Source organism: Megalobrama amblycephala, linkage group LG18, assembly GCF_018812025.1.
Source record: "Megalobrama amblycephala isolate DHTTF-2021 linkage group LG18, ASM1881202v1, whole genome shotgun sequence".
Taxonomy (NCBI): domain Eukaryota; kingdom Metazoa; phylum Chordata; class Actinopteri; order Cypriniformes; family Xenocyprididae; genus Megalobrama; species Megalobrama amblycephala.
In genome coordinates this window covers 31575465-31582541 of record NC_063061.1, presented here as the reverse complement: position 1 = coordinate 31582541, position 7077 = coordinate 31575465, and the positions used below count along the sequence as shown (strand labels likewise).

The following is a 7077-nucleotide window of genomic DNA, read 5'->3' as shown; positions in this document are numbered from 1 at the left end:
GAATGAAATGAGGGATTAAATCATCTTGAATAGAACATCAGTAATTATAATAGAGACAAAATAGAGACAAAAGAAAAGAATAAGAGCCATAAGCTGGCTGGAGAGGTGTGAATGTGTTCAGGGGAGACTGAAACTGAATGGGACACTTAGCACCACAAACACAATATAGACAATACCCTTGAATAGATGACAATAAACATCAGTTAACATTTTAGAGTCCTTTCTAAATAAAGTCTCATGACATGGTCTTGTAAAACATGTAATAAAGCTCAGAGTTTTAAACCTATCATCTTCAGATTTGAAATATAACATGGTCAGACACGTGGCTTTAGCTGCAGTGCATTTCTAGATTGCCACAAGGCCAACTTCACTTTTATTTTCATAAATATATTTCATAAAAATAAATTTCTAATAACTTTTCAAAAATTCAAAGCTATTTTTAACTATTAGCTTCATTGTGACAATAATTAATTATGAGTTTACCATAAACTGCAAAGTGTCTGCTTTCAAATGAGACCTTACTTATGCTTTTAGTGCAAAGGGTTCATGAACTGTATCTGTTTTAGTTTGGGTATGTCATTTTTTGGGATTTTCCAAAAGCAGGGGTGCTGGCTAACAGGTTAATCAAGTCTTATTCATTTAAAGGTGCTAAAGAGGATGTTTTGTTTTATACATTTTTGCAATATTACTTGAAACTGTCTTTACTAACTGATAAAAGACTATTTATTAGGTGCACTGAAAGGAATAATATTAATATACATCATCTGTGCACGAGGTTGGGCCTTAAAAAAATCAGTCAATCGTTTATGCGATCATCACGTAAACGATTGGCCCTCTGGCTTGTCAATTACTGCCATGACGTTCGTGCGTGGCTGCGCACTCCAGTAACTTTCCACACTCTACAGGCGCCGCATGCAATGTTTTTAGCAGGAGACAGGAGTAACAACTGCAGATTATGAGTTACCTGCGGTGAGTCCGACATAATGAATCCACTAACACGACACAGCGAATGCCGTTGGTAAACAAACACTCGTGTTCCAATACTCGTGCATGAGTTTTGGGAGGCGTTCCCTCGAAATGAGCTGTGAAGGAGGGGAGTTGTTCTTACGCATGCGCTCATTTCAAAAACTCACTAACAGTCTTTGGTTTCTCAGTCGACGAAAAGATCCTCTTTAGCACCTTTAATGAGCTTCAAGTAACTACTTTCAGCAATGTCCCTCTCGAAAGTAAGTTTTGTTTGTCGATTGTAGTGTAGTGATATCGCGAGAACAGGGGGTTGGACGAGAGAGGTATCACGAGAGTTAAGAGAGTGATCATGTAGTTGAGAGTGTGTTAATAAAAGTTCAAATAACAACGATACAAACTGGTTAATGAGACGTACAACACAACATAAATGGCGACGAGGATGAACACATAAAAGAACAATTAGGATTACCGCTCAACTGTCGCTGGAAACGACATCTGGATCTGAAAGACTGACGGAGCTGGTATGGAGGGCGAAGAAGAGGTCGTAGCACGAGTACCGCCGATACATGTCACACAGACTCAATTATCGCCGCCTATTCCACTGAACCTCGGAGTTTTGGAATTGTATGCAGAATACAAAACATGGAAAGACTCTTACAGTTTCTTTGAGTTGGCCAGTGGAACTATCAATGCTGCCGATGCGGTAAGACACGCTACTTTTTTGCATTGCATTGGTGCTCTAGGGCAGAGGATTTTCGCGAATCTCCCAGGTTCCAAAGATTCATATACGGAGACTGTAAATGCATTGGATGCTTACTTTACTCCACGGAAAAATGTTGTGCTGGAAAGACACAAATTCCGTCTGAGATCTCAACTACAAGATGAAATGACTGACGCATTTGGGGTAGTAAGGTAAAAAAAAAACTTTGTTTTTTACTGTAATAAAATGTTGAAATTATAAATATTTTCTGTGAAAACAAATAAATATGCATACATTTTACAATTAAATATTGTAAAGTTGAAAATGTCTAAAAACCTTAGATTTTATGGTATTATTTGAGTAAAACTACATATTTTGGGGTTGTGCACATTGGAATTCACAGTATAAATCTGTAGATTTTTAAGTAAACAAAAACATTAATTTTTACAGAAGCAAGATGTTAAAAAGTCCCACTAAACACTGGATGTCGGATAGACATGCAGATCATGTCTATATTAGGTCCGTCAGTCCATGACCATTTCTGAACATCTATTCGACGTCCAAACTACACAGTTAAAAAAAACCTGTCAAATTTACGGTAAAATACCGGCAGCTGTGGTTGCCAGGAATATACCGTGAAAAAAATGTGGAATCTGTAAAAGACAATACGGTATACTGGTTTTGTAACCCTAAATTTTACAGTAGACAACGTATTTTTTTTTACCTAAATCATGGTAGAAAAAAACAAATATATTTGTCAATTATACAGGTCCACTATTTGGACGTCCAACCGTGACCCAACTTGGACGTCATCTTGACGTTCAACATTTGACCTTTGAACGGGGTAATTTTTTTGGACGTCATTTGGACGTCAATAACAGATGCAGTAAATTGACATGATTAATATGTAATATTTGTTTTATAGGGCCTATCAACATGATTAATACATGAAGAGCTCAGATGCAAAAGCCTCTAAGTGTTATCTGAAATTTTCTTCTAGAATTATCATTTTTATCAAGCTTGTATATTTAAGTTCAATAATTTCACTTAAATGGCAATGCAAATTACCTATTAATTGTCATTTACGTGAAAGTACTTAACTATACACACAGCAAAATCCCCAGTGTTAAATTAACACCCAAAGTGAACATATGAGTCCATCTTACCGGGTGTTAAAAAGTAACACTGAAGCAGTGTTAAAATTAATGAGATAATTGATTGATGATTGAGTGATGATTGACAATTAGTGGAGACACCTGATGATAATAAGCAGAATCACTGAAGGAACAAGAGAAAAAGAGAGACACAACATCTACAACTGACTTCCAGCCATTAAACATTATTCCACTTATTATTAACCAGTTTTATTTGATTTCTGTCATACATCAACAAAAGTTCTTACTGAGAATGAACAGATGTTTAGATGTTAATGGTTGAATGAAAGTTTAGTTTGAAGTCACCATGATGGTGAAAAGCATTTCCTTTAGCTGGGCTCTTGACTCTAATTATTAACATTAATTTATCTCTGGCTGCTCCAACTTTGTGTTTGTAAAGCACATTTGTTATGGCCAGAGAAACTCTGATCTGGGCTGTGTTTCCCAATCGTAATGTGAACCAAAGGTTATCAATTTAGGTTTACAATGCTTTGGGAATCACAGTCATGATGGTTTTGTTTTGATGATGACATTCCCTTTGGTCAGATTCATTGGTGACGTCCAGTATTGTCAGTCATATAGATGTTATATTATTTCTTTCTAGTAAATCTGTTACCACTTGAAATCTAGAAGAGCTTTTATAATCTGAAGAACAGAAAAAAAAAAAAACACAGACATCAAGAATCAGCATATGACCCTCAACAATGGTGACAATCAAAGTGCTTCATGTTGCAGTGCATGATGGGAGCCACCAATCAAAACTCATCCATGGCTCCCATCATGCATTGCTGCATGAATAAATTATGCAGCTGAATTGTCCTGTAATTTTCGTAGATTGTTCATGTTGGCTTTATTTTTCTGTAGTTTTGTTGTGACAGTAGCTTGTTTTGTGATGTTCAGAGTTGATCTGTTTGTCAGTATTTTGTATTTATTTATCGTCACCGTTCTTGAGAATCAGATGCTGATTCTTGATGTCTGTGTGTGTGTTTTTTTTTTTCTTGAGTCTTCAGATTATAAAAGCTCTTCTGAATTTCAAGTGGTAACACATTTACTGAAAAGAAAAAAATATAACATCTATTTGACCATCAACACTGGATGTCACCAATGAATCTGACCATTTCACAAAGAGAATATCATCATCAAAACAAAGCCATCATGACTGTGATTCCCATAAATTCCTAAATTGATCAACTTCAGCTCACATCACTATTGGGAAACACAGTCCAGATCATAGCTTCTCTGACCATAACAAATGTGCTTTACAAACACAAAGTTGGATCAGCCAGAGATAAATTAATGTTAATAGAGTCAAGAGCCCAGCTAAAGGAAATGCTTTTCACCATCATGGTGACTTCAAACTAAACTTTCATTCAAACATTAACATCTAAACATCTGTTCATTCTCAGTAAGAACTTTTGTTGATGTATGACAGAAATCAAATCAAACTGGTTAATAATAAGTGTAATAATGTTTAATGGCTGGAAGTCAGTTGTAATTGTTGTGTCTCTCTTTTTCTCTTGTTGTTTCTTCAGTGATTCTGCTTATTATCATCAGGTGTCTCCACTAATTGTCAATCATCACTCAATCATCAATCAATTATCTCATTAACTTTAACACCGCTTCAGTGTTACTTTTTAACACCCGGTAAGATGAACTCATATGTTCACTTTGGGTGTTAATTTAACACTGGGGATTTTGCTTTATAAAAATGATCATTCTAGAAGAAATTCAGATGGCACTTAGAGGCTTTTGCATCTGAACTCTTCACATACAGATTATTTAGAAACAAACATGATTTATTATGTGAATGCCTATTTATTATTTCAGGCCATGTTTTTTTTTTGTTTGTTTTTTTTTCATTAAATTAATTTTCCTTTGTCCCTTTACAATATTGCTGTTTTGTTTTTGTAAACAGCATCAAATGAGAGTGACAGGTGGAACAGTTTCAAGACAATGGCAGGAAAAGCATGCTGAAGATTGAATCAAACCTTGGCTGGAAATATTTGGTATGTGTTTTACCGTAAATCAAATTGTTGAAAAACATTCAGCTACACTGCAACACAGGGAAACTTGTTTTGCACTTATTTTCTTGTTACTTTAATTTCTTGTCTCATTATTTTTGTCAGTTATTATTATTTATGGTGTATGCCCTTTTTGTTTTCTTTCTGAATGCAGAAGGGATCTAGCCAGTCCACAATGAAAGCTTCGTTGCCCCCCGTGAGTCTTCTGGCAGAAATGATGGCGCCTGTATTCTTTGGTTTCCCTAAACATCACACCCTGTTTATACAAGGCTCTTCAATTAAGTCTGCACCCAAAGATTCAATAAGAGGTAAGCAGTGGTATTATTCAAGTTTTGCAAAAGAAAGATGGACAGGAGACACTAATCTTAATCAGCCGAGCTCAGGTTCATGTCCAGGTGAGCAGTTTCATACGATGAAGGAAACTGACGCTATAAAATGTAGATTGAATGATAGATCTCATCACCATGCATTCAGTCATTAACTTCAAGTTTTTGATGAAAACATTCCAGGATTTTTCCCTATATTATGGTCTCCAATGGGACCCAAACGGTTCAAGGTCCAAATGCCAGTTTCAGTGCAGCTTCAAAGGGCTTTAAACGATACCAGACGATGAATAAGGGTCTTATCTAGCGAAACGATCACTCATTTCAAAAATAAATAAAAAAGTTTAAGTTTTATAAGAACAAATGCTCGCCTTGCTCTGTTCTGTGATGCGCATTCGTGACGTCACGTAATACGCAATTACGTTTAAAAGGTCACGCTTGAAAAATTTCTGTCCTGAAGAAAATTTTCTTTTAGGCTTTTTAATATTAAAGCACCCAGGATACACACGAAATGGGCATTTTAAACGATAAACTGACACAAATACATTTGAATATGTGGTGTATATGGTCCTCCTTCCGCACATTTGTAAACACGTCAACTTGACCTTTTCAACGTAATTGCGTATTACGTGACGTCACTAACGCGCATCACAGAACAGAGCAAGGCGAGCATTTGTGCTTATAAACCTTAAACTTTTTTATTTATTTTTGAAATGAGTGATCGTTTCGCTAGATAAGACCCTTATTCATCGTCTAGTATCGTTTAAAGCCCTTTGAAGCTGCACTGAAACTGTCATTTGGACCTTGAACCGTTTGGGTCCCATTGGAGACCATAATATAGGGAAAAATCCTGGAATGTTTTCATCATAAACCTTAATTTCTTTTCGACTGAAGAAAGAAAGACATGGACATCTTGGATGACATGGGGGTGAGTAAATTATCAGCAAAAGTTTTTTTAAAAGTGAACTAATCCTTTAAGAACTGCATACTTTACACCTAAGAAATCATTTATCATTAGATCTGTTTTTGACAGCACGTTTTGTTCATTTCTGTGCATTTTGCTCAAGCACTGATCAAACTTTTGAAACTTTATCCATTTTTTTGCTGCAGAGGGGATCCTGCCAGTCCAAAGTGAACTCCTGATGGACATTGAAGTACTCCTGCAGAGCTTGTATCTTCGACACCATGCGCATTAGAAACTCCACTGAGTGCTTTCCTTCACCAAGGCAGGACCCAGTGACTCATTACTGTTGATCAGTCAGGGGCAGGTCATTTTTTGTTTCATGTTTATTCATTTCTCCATGGATTACCAGCCATATATATGGACACATGCTGTATTCTCAAGATCTATGCTGTTTGGTAGGAATAGAGAAAATTATATGTTATATGTTTTCAAATGGTATGTCAAATTTTCTCATTGTTTATCAGTAATATTCACTACCTTGGTTATATATGAGCATCTTTAGATTTTTCTATATTTAGCGGTTGCAAATGTAAAATGTACGGTAAACTATTTATGTTCCTCATATTGTACTGTATTTTTAGCGGTAAAATACCGGCAGCTGTGGTTGCCAGGAATTTACCGTAAAATGTATCTGGTCAAAATAAAATGCTGTAATTTGTTATACAATTTCACTGTGTTTTTTACTGTCAAAGGTTTTAATAAGGTTTAACATATTTCTGTTATTTTTACAGTTATTTACCATAATAGGGTCTATTAAAAAATGACCGTGATTTTAACAGTAAAAGACTGTAAAAATGCTGCAGTGAAAAACTATTAATTGGTTTACAGAAAGTTTCCGTACTATATACGGTGAATAACTGTGATAAATCTAATGGTACATTTAATGTAATTTTATGGTAAAATACCATTAAATTCACAGTTTTTGGAAGTGAAAAATAACAATTCATTG

General features: G+C 35.5%; 1 long non-coding RNA gene across 1 annotated transcript; it reads left to right on the top strand.

The window, feature by feature from the left end:
• Window positions 1-6035: 6035 nt before the first annotated feature.
• LOC125253107 lies at window positions 6036-6792 on the top strand. The gene is made up of 2 exons (XR_007181364.1): window positions 6036-6092; window positions 6275-6792. It is a non-coding gene; the product is annotated as an uncharacterized LOC125253107 (long non-coding RNA).
• The last annotated feature ends 285 nt before the right edge of the window (window positions 6793-7077 follow it).